Below are 24,490 nucleotides of genomic sequence, written 5' to 3' on the forward strand. Positions count from 1 at the left end.
TCGACTTCTGGGGTAACTAAACAGTCTTCACAGGACCAGAACCATCGTTTATTCGGTGGTAGGTTTAGGCTTGGCAGGGACCGTACTGGTACTGTCTTATCTGGCCCTTGGTTGTGGGGACGTTACGTGGTTTGATAGCGCAGGTTGTTCGAGCCCATCCCCGGGGCTTCCCTGGTCAATGCTGAGAGACGGACGATGTCAAACTTGTGACTTTTCGGTGGATGCTAGCCGTCCACCTACTTGGTTATATTTTAATTGTGCAAGTGTAACATTTAAAAACCCTCTAGACTGACCGGGGGGCCTGCTCGGATCGACCTCTGGAGGTTGGGGAATTTATAAACCGTGTTAAGGCTGCCTAAGCATGCCAGATCTGGGATCCCCTTCCTCTGGTGTTCTGTATATATTGTATATTTTGTACATAACTATTTAATTTTATTATGTTTGTATTCTGCGTTTACATTTGGAGACTCCGAACAGCACATCATGGACCTTATTTAAAGTAATATCCCATTTGATGACCGAAGCAGATCTCGCATTCAACCAGATTGTATGTGAAGGAAGTAGCTCAGTGGTTAGCGCGCGACTATTGGGTTCCGTACCTCGACGACGTCGCTTTTATTTCTTCCTGACGCGATCCTTGTGTTTTTACACTAGATGATCGATTATTATTTTGTTTAACTGCTTTTCGTTTCCTTCCCAGGGGGAACAACTGAAGACTTACGTGAATGGCCTATATAAGCATTATTGAATCCAGCCGGGCACCTTCACTATTCTCGGCCATATTTGATACGTTAGACTAGACAAGATTATTTGATTACTGAGCATCATTCTGTTTCCACAAAAATATTTCCAGAATTTTACGGAGCGATACTAAAAAATTCCTGTTAAACTACAGAAGAAACGAATTCGAGAATACTTACAGAATGCAGAACATTTTCAGGGCAGTACATTAAATTGAGATGCTACATTGTAATTTAGTACTTATCTCTCAGTCCAGGATTTGCCTGGTCACTTTATTCATTGACAGTGCTAGAGATCACATGAGTAAAAAAAAAGAGTGATATTTTGGTGATTACGTGGGTGAGAAGAAAGCGAAAGAGCCTTTGTTACTTATTAGCCTACAGTACAGTAGGCGCGGGAAGTGAGACTGCAGTTAATGTAATTTGGAAATTATTGTCAGATTGCCGAAATCCCGTCTATTTGTATACGAAAAGATAGAAAATACGTCGCTTAATGTGCCCAACAGTTTAGTTAATGTTATAAAAATGTTGAAAAATTATTTTTTCAAAACGAAGTAAATTCTCCAAATAAGGTCAAAATAAATTTTAAAAATTGTAAAAAAGCTGAAAAATGTCAACGTATTGAGTCAACAAACTGTTTGATTTCGATATTAATCAACCATTTAAAGTAAATCAAAACAAACAGTCGTATTTTGACGAATATTTTGTATAATTCGATTTTAAGGGAGTGTCAAACACATATCTCTATTTTTTAAAAGAAAAAACGAAAAAAAAAAAAAAAAATTCTTCAGAATTTGTCTCCGTTTTCTTTTCTGCCGAAAAAAAAAAAAATACATGAAAATATCTACTAAGGCTGCTTTTTTTTTGCTTAATTTTTAATTCTACATTGATTGTACACAGTGCAGGATATACGTATAAGGAAGGCTTCACAAGCTGTAGCTTAGGTCCCCCACTTTCTTGGCACCGCCCTAAAAAAGATTAAAATATAGTATTAAAATCGCAGACTTATAAAGGGCCTAATATCTCAAATAGCTAAGGGCCCTATAAAATATAAATTCGGCTCTGATTGTACATCTCTTTCAACGAGGGATACCCTCCAAGTATTAAGGGGTTTCAGCATCGGTCAAACAGTTTCCAGAAACATTATGCATCGTCCATAAATCTACTTTTGCATTAAAAACATTAACAATTCACAAACAAATTGTTTGCCTTTTCCTAATTAAAATGCCGCGAAAACGCCAATTTATATGTTTCTGGTTATATTTATATTAAATTAATATCTAGCTTAAATTAATAAATAAATACATGGAATTTTTTTCTCATCATTTAGTGTTATCATAATACGATTAATGTTATCAAAATAAAACTGTGGGCAAACAAACGTGATCACATAAAGCGGCGCTTACTGTATGTGCAATTAAACTTTTTTCAGGTTTTACGAGAACAGACTTGAACCAACCAGTGATAACTGGAAGAAGGCCTGTATTAGAACACATGAATTGTGTAGCCGCTGTAGTGGTACTGAATGTACGTGTATTTTCTTAATTTATCGCAGAAACGGGTTTGGGCAAAATATAAATATTTAAAATTACTATGAGAAGAAAAACGTAAGCGCAATACATCGGAATATTTTTTATCTGAATTACAAAATCTATGTGAGTAAAAATAAAAAGCAATTTTATGTTACTGTAAATATATAAATGTTCCAATAACGCAAACAATAACAATAAGGTCAATAACGTAAACTCATACTGGATTGAAATCTGCGACCTGTTGTTTTTCTCGCATGAATCATTTCTCAACATACAATTACAGGTCATATTGAATAGATATATTACAAACCATTTTATTTCTGTTCCGAAAATGACTCACTCGGCTCCCAGGTTTTTGTTTTCTTTTTAAGCATTGAATTATTATCCTTCTTTTTTTTATTTTCTTCCAGTAAAATGTAATATGAATCATGAATCAGTTATAGCAAATATAAAGATTTCAAATTCTTCAGTTTTAATGAAGTATTTCTAATAATGTGTAATAATTTTATTTGATCAAACATAATTTTACTAAAATTTCTTGTAACATGTAAATACATTTTTCCATGTGATCTTCGAATGATTTCATGAAAAATCTGAATATATCGATTGAAAACAAACAAGCTGCTTCACTGCAACTGTTAATTTTATCGCATACTTAAAATAGTTAAAAAAAGGAAGCACACGTGTCGAAGATATTTTCTCAAGGTTTCAAAAAAACTTATTTTATTTTACAGTACATTTTTGAACTGTTTAAACTTAAATTTAGATTAGGTTTAAAATGAAAAGTTCGCCATTGCCTAACTGTTGTTCAGGTTAATAATAAAACTTGGTTGTACTCGTATGTATGTTGTTGTTGTTGTTGTCGTGTCTATATTACATGGAACAATGGTTTCCAGAGCCTACTCCGAAGAAAGGTTGGACTTCTATTTTCCACCCCCAATTTTGAGGAAGACCACCCGGGGGATCCGGGGGGTCTTCCACCCCTCTCCACTCCTACCATTCCACACGAGACGACTTTCGGCTCGCCGCATATTAATATAGTGCCGCCATGCCGCACCGACACTATACATTTACGGATTTCTGGATTCGAACCCAGGCACTTCGGCACTGTAGTAGGCTCCCCTAATCCCTATACCGTCTGGGTGACGGTTGTATGTATGTATGTATGTATGTATGTATGTATGTATGTAAATTAAAAGAATAAATTTCCTGTTATCCGCGGTTTCATGCAGCTTTAATTAGACTAGAAAGGTATTGTTGGGAATACGGGATATTACTGTTTACAATATTTAGTGGGAAAAAAATGAATGCAATTTTACAAGAACGAATCATAACGAAATGCAGTGGGCCCGTGAAAATTTAAAATAAAGAAAGTGTAATGAAATGTGAAGAATACATGATCACTTTATTTAAAATTAGCTATTCATAAAAACAAGTTATAAATAGCTCAAGGAGAATAGCAAAGATAAAACAAATTCTTCTAAGAGAGAAAAAATCACTGACATTACTCACAATGTAAATTCTAACGTAGCGATCACTGATAAAATCGCACAGTTTTGAACTGATTTACTCATTACAGCATTCTTTGACCTAACTTCCACGGGTCTTATATATAGGACTGCTTAAACCTTCAGGAAGTTTACAGGAAAAGCATTTCTTTAGCTTCAAAAATGCGTTTCCCGGAATTTTCAGAAAGTCGCTGAGTTGTTGAGAAATAACCAAAGCCGGGCAGCGGTGATTTTGATTGTATCTAAGCTTCTAACTATGCTGTTTTCACAATTTATGTATCGATCGATTCAGGATTACAAGATCAACAACAGAGTACAAGATGTTAACGCTTAGAGACATAATGCGTGGCCATAAACTCGGTTAAGCAAATATACATAACAAAATTATTAAACAAAAACAGTATACTTCTATTAAAAAACAATCAAATGAGTACGATATTTACATACATTTACAAACATCATATTTGCATGTAGGGAACTTTACCCTCCTCCTAAAGGAAAGGAAAATGTTTAATGCTTATCTTACATTTTCACTGATTGAGACACTCCGCCATTTAGGTAATAATATTCATAATCAAAATATCATTCAAAGCGTTACTGAATTATTTCTATTGGTGACGAAAACATTGAATAATTATCTATGTGATAAGTAACGGATTACTTGAATGTAAATAAATCGTTTTCAGTCGTTCTAATCTGAATATGATCCTTGCTGTGATACGTACTCTGTAGCTGAAAAGTTAAACTAAAAATTTCATCTCATCAAGAAAAAAAAAAAAAAATAAAAAAAAAAAAAATAAAAAAATCCTCCACCGCAAAATAAATTTTTGCTCAAACTGCGCGCTCTATTACAGCATTGTTTTAATGCAATGAACTCTTTCTTGGGGACCACATCTCTAAGACGATCGCCTCTTAAGCGATCAGTATTTATGAGAACGAAAAGAAGTATTTCTTGTTATTTAACATTATACCTCTCTAAGAGACTACCTCTACAAGAGACTATAATTTAATGAATTTTCGTGGAATCATACATAACATGATGGCACATAAATGCAGAAGAAAAAATTGAAGATCACCTCATATGATATAAAATTGTAGCATGAAACAATAAAAATGATAATAAAGTGTGACAAAGAGAGTTAAGAAAAAAAGGAATGATTCAGAAAATCTTAAGAATTTAATATGGAATATGATCTCCCCTGACTTGTACACACATATCACAACGTGTTTTAAGGCTGGAAATAACGTTGTTAACCACAGTTTGGGGAATTAATCTCCACTCTTCCAGCAATGCCGTCTTCAGAGCATTTACATCTCTAGGAGGAGGATGTATACGTGCAATTGTTCTTCCAAGGTAGTCCCATAAGTTCTCTATCGGGTTACGGTCAGGAGAGTTTGGTGGCCAAGGTATTCGCTTAATGTCTTCACTTTCAAGGAATTCATCAACGAGGTTTGCTCGATGTGGACGGGCATTATCAACCATAAATAAAAAGTCAGGTCCATATGCACCCCTGAAAAGTCTTACATAAGGATCTAAGACCTCATCTCGATATATCTGGCCTGTCACAGATCCGCTGCTGAACACGTGTAGGGGCGTACGTCCATCGATCATTATTCCACCCCATACCATCACACCTCCACTACCGAAACGGTCACGTTCCACAATGTTCGAAGGATCATTTCGTGTTCTGACTCCCTCCAGATGTAAACACGTTTAGAATCACCAGTTAAACTAAACCGCGACTCATCAGTAAAGAGAAAATGGGACCATTGATGTTCAGTCCAGTTTTGATGTTCTTTACACCAATTAAAGCGATCCCTCTTTTTCTGTGAAGACAGTATAACACATACCCTTGGCTTTCTGGCATAAAGGCCTTTTTCATTAAGCCTTCTGTATATTGTTTGCCGTGATGCAACAGTTCCAGTGGCGGCTGCAAGCTCTGAACTTAACTGGCGAGAAGTAGCCTTTCTGTTACGACGGGCAGTTAATGCCAGATACCGATCTTCAGAAGCAGTTGTCCGTTTCCGACCTTGTCCAGGCCTCCTTACAACACTTCTATCATTTTGAAACTGTTTCCATAGCTTAGAGACTGTCTGTCTTGAAATATTCAGACACGTGGCTGTTTCCATGATTGACTGCCCTGCTTCTAAACGGCCGATAATTCGCCACTTTACAGATTCTTCCAAATGATACTTCGAAGCCATAACAAACCGCTTTGAGTCCCTACACACTAAAATCAAACGCTATGTTGCAGAAATTCACTCAAATATTCAGTTTGCGCAAAGCGCTTGATTCACCCTTGGATGACGTAACGCCTAGATTTGCATATCACAAACCGTTTGATTACTTTTGATTGGATAATGCTAATTAGGCTTGGTTTTCACACATTCCCTGCAAATACGGATCACATTGATTCGATATTTCATTGAATATCATCATTTTTGGGTATGTAAAGATAATTTTGGACATGAGTGTATTATTCACAATTGAAACAATAATATGTTTTATTCCATTACGAACTACGAACTATTATTATCTTTTCTCTCAAAGATATTTGTGCATGAGACTTTAAGAAAAGTCAAATATGTATGAAAAAAATATTTGCAATAATGACAATAATGAATATTTTTGCTTACATGACTTACGTCTATTGAAAAATCGATTAAGAATGTTTATAACGTCTTAGAAAAACAACAGTTAAATATACCAGAATTATCTCAGCCATCGTTATATATGTTTACTCACAAAGTAGTTGCTATCTACAGACTAGCAATCAAAAATTTGTTTCAAATATTGGAGGAATTTGCTATTTCAGCGAAAGAAAAGTTGCTGATTCAAAAGTTAATACTGATGACTTCGCAAAAGCGATTTTATTTCTTTAGGAATGTAGAATACGCTAATTTTCGATACATACCTATAGTTTCTCCCTCTTTTTTTTTCCCTCCTCTACAGTCAAGACTTATCAAATACATGCTTTGATTTTCTAAATGTCGCTAATATACAATGAGTGAGAGAAAGCTACGAAAAGCAGTGAATTTTCATCTGGTTATTGTACCAAAATACATTAGAAACGAATCAAGATTCTTATTTTAGAATTCAAAAGTTTTATAATCAACTAGTCCTACACGGCCAGCCTTCGTCTGGCTTTTAAATGTACCGGGAAAATGCCTAAAGTTACACCAAACATTAAATTTAAAAACTGCGCAGAATTTTTTTCCTACAGAACAACTTTACACCCCCCCCCAAAAAAAATCAATAACATTGTATTTATTACATATGAAAAAAATTACAGTGAAATAAGCAATATCCCTTACTACAAATATTAATTATCCTGATAAAGAAATTAACCAACTTCTTGTTGCCTTCTCTCGACAAACGTCCAGTATCTAAGAGAAAAATTAAATTTAAAAACTGCACAGAATTATCGCCCTCATTTTTCCGAGTGGCAGCAGTGCTGATATCAGCAATAACGGCAACAATGATATATCAGCACAGCCATTGTTGCTAATATAATGGGAGAAAATTATCCATTTAATACCATTTCATCAAAAAATATAAAATAATAATTTTAAAAAAATCTCATTCGAAGTTTGAAAAAAAAATCGCTTTGAGGTGCATTGGCTGTTGTCTAGATGCACAATGTACCAAGTTTTGTGGCTCTGGGTCTATTAGCTTACGCACAGCACGATCGAAAAACACATACACACAGGCAGAGACCCTTCGTTTTATGTAGAGATAGTAAAAACGTCACTTTTAAGTATAAAAAATAACATAAAAACATTCAGAATTTTAAAATATGAATTTAACAATCTGAATCTTGAGTTTATTGTTTAAAAAACGGGAGCTACCCCCTCTCATTTATTAGCCCAAAGGGGTATTTTGCCCAGAAGCGCTATTAATTTCTCGCACTATGAAAAATACAACGATACTTATAGGCATCAAATTCTGAATAACATAGTCCTCCATTCGACTATGAGCATCTGGAAGCCCAAATTTGGAATTTTTTTACTATTTATTTTATATTTTGTAAAACTTTAACAAATTTTTCATTAACAAACTCAACGATTTGAAAGCGAGCAATGGCAATACTGTACTGGGGAAAAAAAAAAAAAAAAAAAAAAGCCTTTTTATCTCCATCGCGAGAGACTGTGTATCAGAAATTCTAAAGATATGCTGCTTTTAAATATTTTGTGATATTGCTGTTGAATTGAATCTTATGGTTTTAGCGCGAAGAATATAATATTTAATAAATAAAGGTAACACACAAATTAATAATTTAATAAATAAAGGTAACACTCCACTTTCAGCGTAATATAAAATCTTTTAATACCTCCATAAATTCTTTCATACGATAGCCAATGACAATCGTGCACAGTTTCATAAATACGACAACTGATGTTTCACTAGCAAAATATGACATTTCAACCGTCGTATTGAATTTTACAATGTAGTGTTTGAAAACGTATTTGTAATTCCAATCATTCTTATGAAAGCTTTTAGTGTAGAGTATTTAAGTCAGCATTTCTGACATATTCTGAGAGAGTTTAAGCCGTGGAAGGCGGGGGGGGGAAGCGAAATAATTTTACTTCAAAACAGAAGTTAAAATTATCGATTTAATTACAAATTTCATCCACTTATTTCTTTCTATTATTATAGAGGGTGTTTATACATTTTTTGACGATTTCGATAAAGAATTAAGAAAAAGAAAATGTTTGCGAATAAAAATTTCTGGCAACAGCTTATTATTTGAAATGAGAAATATCACTTGCTGCTTTTAAATTTATTCTTCTCCCAAAATGTCGCATGTAAACAAGCTGTAGATTGAAGGATATGTTTTTGTGCTTTTCGAAAAGATATATCTTTATTCCAGAATTAAAAAATGTTCTGAAAGGGATGGTATCCAAATTTCAGAAAGTAAAATAAGCAATATTGTTAATGGGAAAGGGAAGAACCGTCAGTTATTACTACTACATCGAAAAAAGACTAAAAACGAATGAATACTCGAAAAAGATACGTACTATTTCAAACGTTTCATAAGTTAAATCATTGTTTAAAAGAGGAAATCCACCAACTCAGAAATCAATTGCACAATCTTTAAATATATCTGTAGCAATAATAATTGAAATAATAAACTAAGATTTATAACTTAAAAATGTTAAAAAACATAATGTTCACCGGAACTGCAGGCACACAGAATCATACATTCAGAAAGTTACTACCTATACTAATTTATACTTTTTAATAGAAAACGTTAAAAAGTACATTTTTATAAACAGCAGATATCACTGAAATAATATAAATAGTACTGCAATTATATTATTAATAATATAAGTAGTACTGCAATATAAAATTTATTACATTAATATTCAAGCATTCTTTTTCTTTACTTTACTTTTCTTTTCTTTTTTTTTTTTTTTTTTTGATGAAATAATATCGGCAGTAATTTTTATTAAAATTTACTTGACTATTTAATTCATATTTTAGATAGAAAATAATGATGTTTGAAATATTATAGTGATATATTTAGGCTAAGAGATTTTATATATATTTAATTTTTAATTTAAAAATTTTTAGAAGCTTTTTTCACCCTAATTGGCAAAGTTAAAAGTAGTCTTAATGCAGTTTTCGAATTCAGATAGGATCAAATTAAACTGTATTCTTGAACTATCTTTAAAAGATATTATGGTTTTGCTTTGTCGAAACAGCGTAGTTTTCAAAACTAGATTCTTCCGGTGGAATATTTAAAGCCTTTTTTTTTATATTATTTGGGTATTTAAATGCTAAGTAAAACCTGTTCCTTTTAAAAGTATTTAAAATCTAATGACATCAGTTTTCACCAGGCAGAAAATGAAAGCGGTAGCTATCTCGTTTAATTTTTTCATGTCTTGTTTTTAGTTATTAAAATACCTTTCTTTCTTTCCTTTCTATTGCGAAAAAATATTTTTCTGGCAACGTTATCATCAATTAATCCTTGACAATCTGATTATTAAACTTTATTTGTCATTTTATTATATTCTGTTGATATATATATTCATATTTAAATATAAATTTTGCCATTAGTTTTATTAATTATTTTTTTTCATTTTTCGTAAAGAAAAAAGTATTCATTTTATTATATTTGTTTGTTTAATTCGATGGGCAAGTATATAAGGACTGTTTGTCTAAAGAGAGAATACTGTTACGAATTTTGTACGCAGATAGATAATTTTCGTGAAATTATATGAGAAATTGTATTTATTTCGTGTAATGTAACATGCGGAAAAGTAAGAATACAAGGACAAGTTTATAACATTAAGTAAATGGCTATTCTCGATCATTTGGCGAGATATAACCAAGGTGGCAACGGTTTTCGCGACCAAGTTTTGTTGACAAATTTGAAACTTGGCGACTTTTTGGCGGCATTTTGGTTCGGTCCCTGAATTATCGTAAAAGGCATTACAACTGAATAACTGTAATCGACTTTAGATGCTTTGTAACCGTACTTGACCTGCTTTCCAATAATTTCGGGAATCAGAAAGCACTAGAAATATATTTGCGGCCGGTTGAAAACTATGGAAGACAGGAGAGAGCTTCTACTCTTGCGTGGTTGTTGTTTTTGTCGTGTCCACATTACATGAAAAAATAGTTGCCAGAGCATAATCCAAAGAGAGGTTTGATTTCTATTTTCGACCCCAATTTTAAGGAAGAGCACCCCGGGTGCAGGCCCTTTCCCCTTCCACCAAACCGGACGAGAGGACTTTCGGCTCGCCTCAAATTTAGAATGCCCCCATGCCGCACAGACACTATACATTTACAAACATACATGTGTTCTCCGGGGTTCGAATCCGGGCCCTTTGGTACCGCAGTAGGCTTCTATTCTTCGGAGTATTGAAAGCTTCGTCTTTTAGATGCGTTTTGCATTGCGTTGTGTTTAACGTTCTTAGCAGCTTGAAGTGTAACTACTGATTGTACTCTGTGACACTGTGAACACCTGTAAGAATATTTCTATGGAAAGTTCCAGAACTTTTAAGTGTTTCTTTTGATAAAATAAATTTTATCCACCTATCATCGGACCTGTAAACATTCAATCTATTACGAACCCGTACGCACTCACCAATACTTTCATCGAGGGCATTTTAGGGAAAACTGGCTCATATTTATATTAAACGTGAGGCAAACCTCTAAAACACCCATGCAAGACAGCCCATTCGTCGGGATTCGATATTAATAAGTTATTCGCTCTGTTAAACGGGCAATTTCGGTATCTTTAGAATTTTTGATACCAATGCTTTATTTTTTATATATTTTATTTATTTATTTATTTATTTTTTCTATTTTTATTTATTTATTTATTTTAATTTTATTTTTCTTGCGGTATTAAATTGCACGAAGATATATGCAAAATTTTAAATTGAGTTACTTAAACAGGTTATTAGTTTCAATCCACTTCAATGACTCATCGTTTCCTGTCTTATACAAATTTCAAATTTGCATAAATATAAAGTAATGAGCTTAAAAACTATATGAAATACATCATAGTGATTTTTCCATTTCACTTTAAGCATTTAATCGTGTACAATTAATCAAGTTTTTGATTCAGTTTGATTAAGATTAAGGCAAAGCTCGCGAATGCTCAAGAATATAGTGCTCTTTTTATTGCTTTAAATGTGTGTGTGTTTCTTGATACGTTTCAAAATTGTTAATAATCAAAATTTATTTTTTATTTGTATATCTAGAACTTCGTGGCCGATTTGGTGCTCCCTTAGACGTTCTGCTGAGGCACTTGCCTCATTCTTCTTCCAGCTCTGATGTTCATCAGCTTTTGTCAAGGTATGTGGCTCAACGCAGAACAATTTGTAAAAACCTGTATGAAAATTATTTAGAAGAAGATAATGGTGGTGTATTTAATTATAGTAAAGCACACTAGTTTTAAAACGATCATGCAGCCAACCCGTTCCCCTAGATTCGAACCCACCTCAGAACTACCAGGGTTCAGCGATTTTACCGCTCGGCCGCTGGTGGGCCGGAAGAAGATGAATGAAAATTCATTGTGAGGCTCGATGAAGCATACTTTACCTAAATGACTGCAACGACAACAAAAAAAGGGGGGGGCTTTTATCGAAATTGAAGAGGGAAAAAAATGACAAAATTGGCACCATCATTGCGAAGAAATCTTCAGTAACTCGTTTATGATTGTTGCAGATAAAAATAAGAAGAGTGGAAGAGAGAAAAAATGTTAAAGTAAATTTAAGGGACTATCAAGAGAAAATTTTACGTCCGACATTAACAGAAGAAATTCCATTTCTTTATCCCAAAGGCTTTCAAAAAGTGAAATTTCACCAAGACAAAACAGCAAGTCATATTTTGAAAAGTACCACTGCATTCTTTGAAAACATGAAGACTGATGCAGATATTGCATATGTATGTTTTTAATATATTCTTGGAAAGTCCCCTGATGTTTCACCTGTAGACTATACTACGCCTCTGGTCTCTTGAAACGAATTCTTTCTGAGAGCAAACCCACCCCGATTGATGGACTCTGGAAAGCAGTGGAAAAAGAATGGAAAGCAATAGCCCTGGAAATTTTACGAAAAAGCCTTTCTATCGTGGAAAATACGATGCAGACGTATAGTCCAGTAAAAAGGCTATCAGATCGAATATTTAAAAAAATACTTTTTTCATTTTAAACATTAATTAAACGGCCCTGAAATAGTTCTAAAAATGTGTAAACATCCTCTGCGTTTTATACAATTTGATATAATTTTCACATTTGCGTCCTCTGTAAAAATTTCCCCCAAAATTATATATTCTCGAAGATGATCACGTTCAATCCTAGACAATTTTTTTTTCTTCCCCCCCCCCTCTTGAAAGAAACTGGTTCTGTTAGACTGTTTATCAGTCCTTATATTCTGAGAAATACCGGTCCACTTCGCAGGCGGGTTATTTTAAAAAGGTGGTTACTAATGAGGATCTATATTGTGTACAGAGACTGCTTTATAAGATAGCGTAAGTCGTAAAGAGTGAAAAAACACATTGTTAAGACAACCATTTCAAAAAGTGACTTAGAAAACAAAGTGACTTAATTTTCTGAACACACAAACAAACGTCTGGTTCATAATTTCTCTAAAATTACATTTCCACGGGGATCCCAAATCATCTAGAACTGTGGATGGTTCTCTTAGAGAGAGTTCAGTGTGTTTTAAAACAAAAAAATATGTTTAAAATTTAACAATTTTTAATTCAAACTGCAGTCACTTTTTACTTTCTTTACGTAATTTAAATAAAAAAATTTATATTTTATGAAATACGTATTCAAAAATTATGCAATCGCCTAAAATACAATATATAGTGAACCCTCTGTTGGCGACTACTTTCCGGACACGACCACTTCTGAGAACGACTTCTATTTCTATAAGCATAAATAAAGATCGGTTCTGACATAACTCCCTTGAAGCCGCCCAGACGGAGACGTGGTTAACGACGCTGACTGCCGTACCGAAGCGCCCGAGTTCGAATCCAGGAGTGTGTGTGTGTGTGTCTGTGATTATGGCGAAGCCTCGAGGGCTATCTGCCTAAGGGAAGGTATGCCTTCGCGATGGACTTTCTAAGAGAAACTGGCTCGTATACACGTTACACATGGGAAAAACCACGAAAACGCCCATGCAACCAGCCCGTTCGCGGGATTCGAACCAAACTACAAGTAAATACCGAACTACCAGTGTTCAGCGACTTTACCGCTCGGCCGATGGTGGGCCTCGAATCCAGAAGGTACAGATGAAGGTACAGAGGTGTAAATGTATAGCGTCTGTGCGGCATGGGGCACTTAAAATATGCGACGATCCTAAAGCCCTTTCGAGAGGTTGTAGGTAGGAAAAGAGGGGTGAGAGGATGGACTCGTTCCCGAGGTGCTTTCCTTCAAAACTGGAGTGAAACTGAGCAAAGTTAGACAATCACTTTTATGATGCTCAAGGCTCGGGCCAACGACAGGCGCAGTCTAGTGCACCTTGGCACGATAATAATTCGTGGGCCTATTCTGATTACAGACAAGTGAGATTAGTAACAACTTCTCTAAGAGGACTGCCTCCACGAAAGATCAAAGTCATCCACAAAAGATATCCGGATTTGTAGGCGCTCGTCTTAAAGAAGCTCACTTTATTTATTTATTATGAAAACCAAACTGATCATAGATTAGCAAAAAAAAAAAGGGGGGGAGTGTTCCAAAATACTTGGAAAATGTTGCGTTAGGTCGCGTGATGGAAGTTCTATTGCACAACAAATTTATTAAAATTTCAGGAGATCGTTATTCTCAGTAATTAACAAAACTATCCTAACCTGGCCTATGTAGCTTTGTCCTATAACTATTTGCCATCAAAAAATATTTTTTAAAGAACTTGCTTGACCAGAAATGTAATGATGCAATCTGACCTCAAACTTCATTAGAATTCTTTGATAAGTTTCTTGCTAGATGTTTCTCAATGATGAAAGATCATTTAACACCTTTCTGCTACAGGACAAAAGTCACCTCACGCTTTGCTACGCGTGAAATTGCTTCATCCATCTTTTTCTAATCGTCTTTATTCCTTCGCTGCTAAAACTGAGTTTGCGAAAGCTTCTAATTTTATCAGGATCTGCAACTTACAATTAGATTTTATATCACGATTAGGGCCCTTATTAACATTCGCATCTGTTTTATATTAGAAAATGTTTTCGTGAATTGTATACTGATGTCCTTCGATATACTGATTCAATATTTGTTGTTTCATTTATCTGTGGCGGAAAAATAAATAAATAAATATATTTTGAAAAATAATAATTAAAAAAAATAAGCACTTTACGTAAGTTATAAAATCCACACTAGATTTTAAGAAAAATGTTATGCTTAAAGAATGAAAATTACCTTACGGTACATTTAAAATTGTATACGTCTTTCGATACCCTTCATAGAGTATTCGCTACTTTTATTTTATTTTCCAAATGCCAAAATATTTTAAATAAAACAAATTTTTTTCACATCCATATATTATTGTTGCATATTATTGCAAAAAGCATGTATCTGCCTTTGACAAAATACATAAATATTCATTAAATTATTTATAAATGTATTTGAAATGAAGAATTTATTCACTTATAAACAACTGTGAAAGTACTGTGAAGAAATCTAATGATTAAATGTATCTAATTTATAATGATTATAAATGTTATCTAAATATATAATAACCTTAATATTGAATTGTAAACATAAATTGAAATCCTGTTGACAAATACGTTATAAAACTATTTAAGCAAGAATTGTTCGTATTGGAAAGCAATCTGTTAAAAGGTATTGTAAAGGAAATGCTATGAGATGCGCACTTAAGAACGTAATAAAGAGTTTTGGAATATATATTGTTGAAATGAAGTGTTAAAAAAAAATCTGATAAGTATAATTAAAAGAATTATTCCCCTTGCATTTTATAATAACTCAGTTACAAGTTTTAAATAATACTTAAAATACTTAAATAATACTTAATAATACTTTAAAAAAAAAACTTATTTTATTCCCCTTCAGAAATGTTCAGAGAAAGTCAAGTATTATTTAAAATATTTCGCTAATTCCTAATAATTCTCTAATTTAAAATGAACTGAATAGAGCATTAATTATAAATTGACTTACATTTTTCGATTTAAAAGATGCCTCAGAAGCCAAAAAATCATGTCATATTTAAGAAAGTATTTTAGGAAGAAGCTCTATAAATAGAAAAGAAATAATGCATAATTTTAATATTAATAATACAATAAACTTTGATCTTAATTTTTGTACCTTAACCGAATAAATCGAATTACCTTAATTTTTTTTCCTAATGTAATTAACGAAAACTTGCGAAAATATTTCATTCAAATTAAACCACTCTGAGAAAACTGTCCTGTGAAAAGTATAGCATTTAATTCCGTTCAGAATGAAATGTTGTTTAAAAATATGTTGTTTTCATATACTTAGGACTCTAAAGTGTTGTAGAAAAAGAAAATATATACATTTATATGTATATTTACGACGTAATTACAAAATATTTACATCCGAACGCGTCAAATCCCATTGAACTCAATGGTAAATGACCCAATGTTTTGGTCACCACGTAGGGATCGCCGGTGCTTCAGAGCAGGGTACGGGAGAAACTTGTTCAGGGCAACTCCATCTTACTTCCTATCTCCATGCTGAATACAGACTTTCAATTCCACGACGAGCAGTCATTACTACAACAGGGTCCAGAAACAGCAAGTTTTAAATAGGAAATAAATAATTGAGGTAACTAGTATCATAAAAATATATAGTAAAGATATTATATTTAAACTTAATTGGGTTCTTTATATGCGTAAAATTTTGTTTTACGCTCTGATAAAATTGTCTTTGGGGACCTTTTTTCTCTGATTTTTCTACAAAGATGGGATAACATACAAAATTTTCACCTAACGATATCAGCCTAACAAAACAGAAGCGAGCTACAAAATTACAATTTTCAGTAACAATACCATGCCTCACTTTAGAAACATTTTCAAGCATAAGCAACAGTAACTCACAGTTAACAAATTTTAGTAAAAAATAGGTCCAGGGAATCAGTCTAAAGCAGAGTAGTGATTAGAAGCAAAGAAAGATAAAAAGAAGATGACTCCTATTAAAGTAGCACCCCTTCAGGTGCCTTAAGAACATTTTTTGTGAAATTTATCCGAGCAATAACATCCTACTCATTTTCTACTTTGCCTTCCATTCCTCTTCGTAAATGTGAAGTAAAATTAAATTTTGATCTATTTTACCTGCTTAATATTGCGTTTATTTTTCTTCTTTTTATATTTACTGAGTTCCATTGGCTTTGGGTTATGAACTTGCGTCAAATATTCTGTGGTAAAGTTTTAATAAGAAATTATTTGTGGACCGAATTCATTAATTTTACGTTAATTCCTACAGGAAATATTGTTTCGGTTCACAAAAATTTCTGTTGACGAACAGCTTAAAGGAACGAATTGAATTCGTGAAATGAAGTTTAACTGCACCACAACTAACAGAAAATACTATTAATAATTTACATATTTTTAAGCAGTTTAAGTTGAGAATAAATTTGCCTGATTTTTAAATTAAATCAGCTTTTAAAACAGAAAAGGAGAAAGAAAAGTTTTTGTCCATATTATTCTTGTATTTCGATTGGAGTCAGTGGAAAACAGAAGATTCATTTTTATATAATTATTTTAAGATTTAGCAATTTATTTTTAATAAATGATTTAACAATTATAGAGTCTGTGTTTTTTGGTAACATAAACTACGAGAACTCTACCTAAGTGACTTAATCACTATGTCTTTGAAATTACGATAGAAACGTGGGAAGAATGTAAAGCTGCGCTCAGACGACGTTCTACCAAATATTCTTTGGTTCAAGGCGTTAACTATGCCTGGTGAGTGGGCGAAATAATATTGTCTCAGTTTCGTCTGATGACATTTTTTGCACCTCAGACAAAACTGCTTGAACATCAGATTCCACTAAAGCATATAAAACAATATCGTCATCTGCTTAACAAACTCCTCAAAACTAACACCAGGGGTCGTGGTTTAAGCCGACCTGCGTTGCCAAGCAACCTATTAAATCTGTCTGTGCAGGCAGTCTCAATTCAAGCAAGTCTCAATTCAAGTCAAATTCAAGCAGTCTGTGCCAAAGAACAATGCATATTCTTTGTCTGTGCTACGTCAAAAATCTGGTTTTAAAAAGTTCGAAGTTTTCAACTTTATGCCGACTTGGGATAAGCGTCGACCATTCAGAACGAAAGCCTGAGATCTGAATGGGAACACAGAAGGGAAAGCTGTAAACATATCCATCCACGCATGCCCAAATTTAGCTTTTCTAAGTGGGTGCGCTTAGACCATGTGTCTGTGTGAACGGAATTCCAGCATTTTATTCCTTGTGACTATGCCTCTGTGAAATTTACGTGGACGGCTGAACGCAGCCTAAAACACCCTTTTATTTAACTCACATAAAAGCTTGACAAAGGCACAGCTCGTGCTTAACAGAACCAGCCAGCATTTATGGCTTAACTCAAAACGTAAGACAATTCAAATAAGCTAATTTAACTGTAAGACACAGACAGAGAATACGCAAGTTGGCTGAGACTTAATATTGGCGTGACAAGCCCAATGGCGGGAATAACGCAACGCCACAAATATACTGCTGTCAAGAGAATCAAAGTAGCAAACGTGGCCTTCAGCAGTCTGAAACCTAGAAATCAACATTCTGGCAAGAACATGGAAAACGAGAAAAACAGCAAAGTTGATTAACATAAAATAACTGGTTAGTTATAGTGAATGTATACTCTACACAGTAGCTATTGATTTCCGATTACATATAGTTAAATTGCGTACTGTAAAGGAGAAAAGCATTTCCTAAATGCAGTGTGATCATTTGATATCAATGCTGTTATCGCCTGCATTTTCCAAACAAATTTTGCTTTGTTCTAATGATCTCTGGTAGGAATTTACGCATCGTTCTGCAACCAAACACAACCTTTTAAGGTCCGGTTAATGTGAAACCTGGATTACTGGGTTTGGTTTGGTTTAGTTATTTGATTATGGTAAGGCACTGCAGGGCTATCTGCATAAAGGATGCCTTCGTAGAGCACTTTCTAAGGGAAAATGGCTTGTATACACGTTATACATGGCGAAAACCACAAAAGCGTCCATGCAGCCAGTCCGTTCTCGAGATTTGAACCGCGAACCGAATTGCCCGTGTTCAGCGATTTTACCACTTCGCCGCTGGTAGGCCTCTCTTTGATTATTATTTGTTTTCCTTGTTTCAAAAGGCCCACCAGGGCCGAGCATGAAAAGTCGCTAAACACTGGTAGTTCTGACTTGGATTCGAATTCCGGCGAGGCATCTGCGTGTCTTTCCCTCCATGTGTAACCTGTATAAGAGCCACTTTCCCTTAGAAACTCTTCTACAAAGGCATCAATCCTCTTAGACACATAGCCCTCGTGTACTTTGCCAAAAAAAAAAAAAAAAAACCAAATCAAACCTTGTCTCAGCAGTTCCAGTTTAGCGAAGTTCGATTGTATAAGAACCACAGAGAAATATAATCATGCTATTTGAAAATGACGTGTAAACAAAATCACTGGCAACGAGTAAAAATTATTCTAACATTTAATTAGGGTTGTAATCATGCATCAGTATGAAAACAGTTTGTAACTTAAAGATATACTTTTTAATATGTTTCGCTATATATTTGTCAGCTTCCTAATTTTCATGAAAATTTCTTTAACAACGATTGATTTCGAATCATCTTGTTTCACCACTCTCTTTTCCATTTTTTACATACTAGCAAAACAAAGTTCGGTCAAACATTTGCCAGTTTTGATTTAAAAGAGAATTAATAGCAGGACGTGTTTATTATTATTATTATTACTATTATACTTGTCCAGCGAATGAGTTTTACATTACTAGTCATTTTCTTATCCATGTCTTCCACCCAGACCCCATCCATATCTGCCCATTAGTAAGCAATCGCCTTGTGACAGGGTGACCTTGAAATGTCTTCCAGACAGCGAGACCCGTAGAACCAGTAGGTAAAAAAGAAAGTGAGGAGTAACTTTCCCTCTTTTTCGAAACCTGATTTCAACATAGCCACAGGGATTTCTGGCGCGCTTCTTTCGCTGCGGGGGGATAAAGAGGAGGGGGAAAGAAACGAGCGAGTGAAACGTAACAGGTCTTTTTTTTTAGGAGGGGGGGAGACATACACAGATGCTGTCTTTCTCATTTCCTGTAGCAAACCCACCTTGCATTCCAGAATTTTATCATTTCAGGATTTTCTGAATGTTATGAATGTGTTTGAATGATTTCAACGCGATCGGCGCCTGATTTCTGCAGATGCAAACGGGACATATGCCCCACTTTCAAGAGGGCTTCCGAATCCTGCTGTAATATACCAAACATATTAAAAAGTAAAATGTACTTTTTTTTTAAAGTAAAATGTACTTTTAATAACTTTAGATGAAAAATATTAAATTATAAGTTTATTTCACGATACAATTTATATGAAATATAATTTAGCATCAACTATGTTTAAAAAATTAGAAGGTGACCTCGATAATAACTGATGCCCGGTCTCCGATTTGGTAAATCGGTCACTGGAAGTGATTTTTTCCCCATTCATTAAAGCAAAATCCACTTCTAAAATGATTTTTATATATATATTATATTTCGCAAATTCTCGAAACTAAAAGTGACTGATGAAACATTTCTACTGAAGAGGCGGGCGAATACGGATAAGCGAAAATATCCTAAAACGTAACTTAATGAGTTTTTATAACTGTGGGCACTTCGTCAAACATCGGTTACACATTTTATGGCATATTGGAGAAAAACCGGAATCCAGACACAAGTTCAAATAAAAACGTTAAATAAAAATTAAAAAAAAAAAAGAAAGAACTACGGTTTAACATGCAATGCGTATATGTAACATTAGCGAAATTTATTATTATTTTTTTTTTTTTTTTTTACATTGAGCATTAAAAGCATTCTGCTTTTTGTTTGTAAGTGTACATAAGACAAATGTTTAAGACCAGCGCTAAAGTGGGTGCTGCTAACGCTGTTACATCGGGCAGCAATAAGGCCTAGCGCCGACCCTGACTAGCCCTGACTGAATTTTCTAATTTGATTTTTAAAACTTCTATGCAGTAAAATCAAACGCAACATTAATTTAAATGTCAATAATTCGGAGCGTATTTATTTCGTTCGTTTATTCTTGCAGCACAAAATTAATATTCCTGTTAATTAATTTATGAATTCTTTACATTTTTATTGATTCAAATAATGAAATTTCTAGTGGCAACCATTTCTCGTAGAAGACCATTCTTGAAAGTGACCAGTTTTCTTACAATTCAAGTAAAGTAAAAACTTTCTAAGATGACAATCCACGTTTCTAGAATCCTAGTTTCTTCTGGTTTTCTGCGAAGGTGATCACTTTAGACTGGTAATGTTTAGCACCGATGTCGGCAATCGATGGCCGAGTGAATAACATCACTGAGCACATGTAGTTCCAACAGGATTCGAATCTTCGAATCTCGGCGAAGGTAGGTGCAAAGTCTTTCACAATGGCATCCTCAGGCAAGCAGATCTCACGTGTTCTGTCGTAACGATTAAACAAATAGCACTGATGTTTTCTTATGTTCCAAAAATATTGTTGCGTTATTTTCTTTTCTTCTGACACTAGTTGTTACGTTATTTACGTTATAGTTAACTACTATAAACACGCTGATTCGATCAGCGACACAGCCACCAGGTTATCAGTCTATCGCGATGGAGAGAGCTTTACGGCAAAGCACTAGAGTACAGCTCCCGACTCTGCTTGGTCGTTCTCGGAACTCCACGTACTCTCGAGACTCTCCACGCTACAACTCGCGATGAACTCGACGACACACGAACACAGCTCCCGATTCATCGGTTTTGTCGTTCCCGGAGCTCAACACGCTCTCTCGACGATGCGCTAACCGCGATACACTACGAGACTCTTTCGATGACCTCGACGACCCACTCGGCACTCGCTGCCCGGGTGTCAACTCGATCGACTCCGCAGGGATTGACTCTCTAGACGAGACACCAACTCGATACTAACTAACTCGCACTCTAGACAAGGCACACACACCTGACAGCGGACCAGCAGGGTTTATATAGCTTTCGGCTTGTGTTCGAGAACATTCTGGGCTAAACCGGTAAGAATTCGTTCCAGAAATTCTCCATCCGTCCATGTTATATCGCCAATTTTGTCGCCAAACGGGTGATTTCTCATCAAATGTGACCTCCCTGCCTTCCCTTGCCATTTTATGGCAACCCTAAAACTGCTTTGCGGGGAAGCCATCTTACCACGCCTGTACATTTCGTAATAATATTAATCATTTCAGAGGTATTCAATTTCGAGTAGAGAAAACTAAAATCGTTTAGAAATACGATAGTTGTCAAGGTGAGGCTTCATTATATTTCTAAATTGTAATGAATTTTGAGTAGTTTAGTTCGATTAGCCATTTCTCATTGCAAATTTTATCAATTTTTATTCTTTCTTCCTTCGAATCAAAAATATATAAATACAGCGAACGTTTCATAACGACTGCCCATGATTGCAGATAGTTTTGTTCTTTTTACAAACGTGATGTGCGATTCTGATGCCTTATTTATGATCTCAGATAATCATCCTTTCCAAATGACCTTGATAAGCTCAGCATTTACATCTCCCTCAACAGAGTTTGCTTTAACCCTGCTGGATAAATGAGAATTTGGCTGTTTTCCTCAACTCCTATTGCCGATATTATTTGGCGAAATTTTAGAGTTCCTTAATTTTCCGTTCCTTGATTTTCGGTGCCTTTTTTTCCGTTTCCTTTTTTCCCGGATAAAATTTTTTCGCACACCTTTTCAAAGGGTGTCTGTCGGCTTAGACGATGGTAATTTAAAGACATGGTTTGCTGTATAATGCTTCTGTTAAGAAGGCGGTGGGATCAGAAAGAGATGTAGAACATGACTGATCTTTTGACGTTACAGCTGTAATTAAGCTTTTCACTTACGACTATCTGTGCCTTGCGAAGTTAATAGTTAGCCAAGAAATATCACATTATGCCTGCAAAGAGGAAATGCTTTTAAACTTTACTAATAGTAAAACCTACCAAATGAAAATGATTGGTTTAATTAGCAATCATTTGAACAATAATTGAACATGTTAAAATTCCACACAGTGAATTAATTATGTTACCGATATTGAATTTTGCATTTGGTTTTATTATTATAAGCAGCAGCTTATCTTTAAGTTGTAATTTAGCCAAGCATTAGTTTAGTTTAGTTTCTACTCGCATATTTATTCCTTGGTATAAATACCTGTGAAGGTTGCAAATTATCAGTAACAACAAAATTTAGCCTAGTAACTTAGTAAAGTACTGAGTCAAGTAAAAGCTTAACTCATTAGTTGGTTTAAAGGCACAAAAAGTCTGCACAAGCATACATGATTTAAAATGTAAAAATCGCTTCATATTTTTAAAATTTAATAAAAACGCGTAATACAATAAAATTTGAAACAACCCAGTGTCGAGCAAGGTAAAAACAAGGACGAATATCACAGTAAAATCTAAATGGCAGCATATTATTAATCCTTTCATGACAACCAGTTTTCTGAGACGATCGCTTCTAAAAGCGATTACAATTTTGAGAACATAAATAAAATTCGGCACTGAACATTACCTTACTTCCACAAAAAGAACAAAATTGTCTTGTTCACTGCATGTGAAACTTCTGTGTAAATAAAACATGACAATACAAACGATAACCATTAATTCTTAGAACATACTAAATAAACATCGAGATTGAACATCATGTATCTAAGAAGAACATTTGATCAAAATCGTTTGGGACAGTTCTGAATTATTTAGTTTGGTTAAAGATTTATCCTGATTTATAACTTTGCAACGAATTGCTATTACATATACAATCTGGAAAGTAGACTGCATAATTGTTAGCATATTTGTTTGTCGGTTTCCTTATAGATCAAAGCATATATAATTAAATAAATAGCGGTCAAGTAAATTTGCTATGCTGGACATAACGTTCATTATATAGGCAAATACTGAATCTTTCCATTTACAACTCCAGATGATTTTATTCGTTTAGAGATGGTCATCTTGGATGAGTAACGTTCTATACCGACGCTCACTTATCATTAAAAAAAAAAAAAAAAAAAAAAAAAAAAAAAAAAAAACTGACCAATGAAACTTTACTACTGAAAGAATAACGCATGATTTTTCCCATTCTTTCGTAAAAAAATAGTAAGTTGTTTGTTTTCAAGAACCAATTAGCTATCAGCATCGAATCCCTGTCATCAACCATCATTTGTAATGGAGAAATAATTTTCCCTTTACATTACATGGTAGCCCCGAAACGATACGCTGTGACTGGCTGTTTCATATCGTGTGAGGAAATAGAAAAATTTTGTTAAAGTTCTTCTTTCGAAATTTTTTGAATATGTGATACGACCTTTTGAAGGGGTGAAGTCTCAAAATAGCCTTACCCCAAGCGAGTCTTGACGAGTTTATTCTTCATTTAGCCTGAACCGGGAAGCTTTTGACCATCAGTCCGATATTAGCCTTCGCTTTTAGGCTCATATAACTTCTAATATGAACTTAAAGGAAGGTGAATTTATGATATTTCACCCTCGTCGTTATACCAAAAAATCTTACGTGGTTAAAATGAGCTTTTTTTCACATTTAACCTTTCTTTACAATTTCTAGGAGCAGTTTTTCCCCCTCTTCATTTTCCTTTTTTTAACTTGTCGCATTATATTGTACTGTTACGAAATGTAAAGGCGCAGTGAGATAGCTTCCCCGCAAAGCAATTTTAGGGTTGCCATAAAATGACAAGGGAAGGCAGGGTTGCCTCATTTGGCGAGAAATTGGCCATTTGGCGATATGCCATGGACGGATGGAGAATTTCTGGAACGAATTCTTACCGGTTTAGCCCAGAATGTTCTCGAACACAAGCCGAAAGCTATATAAACCCTGCTGGTCCGCTGCCAGGTGTGTGTGCCTCGTCTAGAGTGCGAGTTAGTTAGTATCGAGTTGGTGTCTCGTCTAGCGAGTCAATCCCTGCGGAGTCGATCGAGTTGACACCCGGGCAGCGAGTGCCGAGTGGGTCGTCGAGTGCACCGAAGGAGTCTGTTAGTGTATCGCGGTTAGTGCATCGTCGAG

The 24,490-nt window shown here is 34.5% G+C and overlaps 1 protein-coding gene across 8 annotated transcripts in view; it reads left to right on the plus strand.

Annotated features, from left to right (window-relative positions):
• LOC118198596 (uncharacterized) overlaps positions 1–24,490 on the plus strand; it is a 385,056-nt gene that overhangs the window by 35,535 nt on the left and 325,031 nt on the right. For 7 of the 8 annotated variants that reach the window (XR_015041771.1, XR_015041770.1, XR_015041772.1 and 4 more), the window contains exon 2: positions 11,497–11,590. The exons of the other annotated variant lie outside the window; for it this stretch is intronic. The gene's annotated coding sequence lies outside the window, so the exon portion shown is untranslated. The remainder of the gene's footprint in view (positions 1–11,496; positions 11,591–24,490) is intronic. 8 annotated transcript variants of the gene reach the window in all.

Source organism: Stegodyphus dumicola, chromosome 6 (genome assembly GCF_044657685.1).
Source record: "Stegodyphus dumicola isolate Sdum_Otavi_A_Nest chromosome 6, ASM4465768v1".
Taxonomy (NCBI): Eukaryota; Metazoa; Arthropoda; class Arachnida; order Araneae; family Eresidae; genus Stegodyphus; species Stegodyphus dumicola.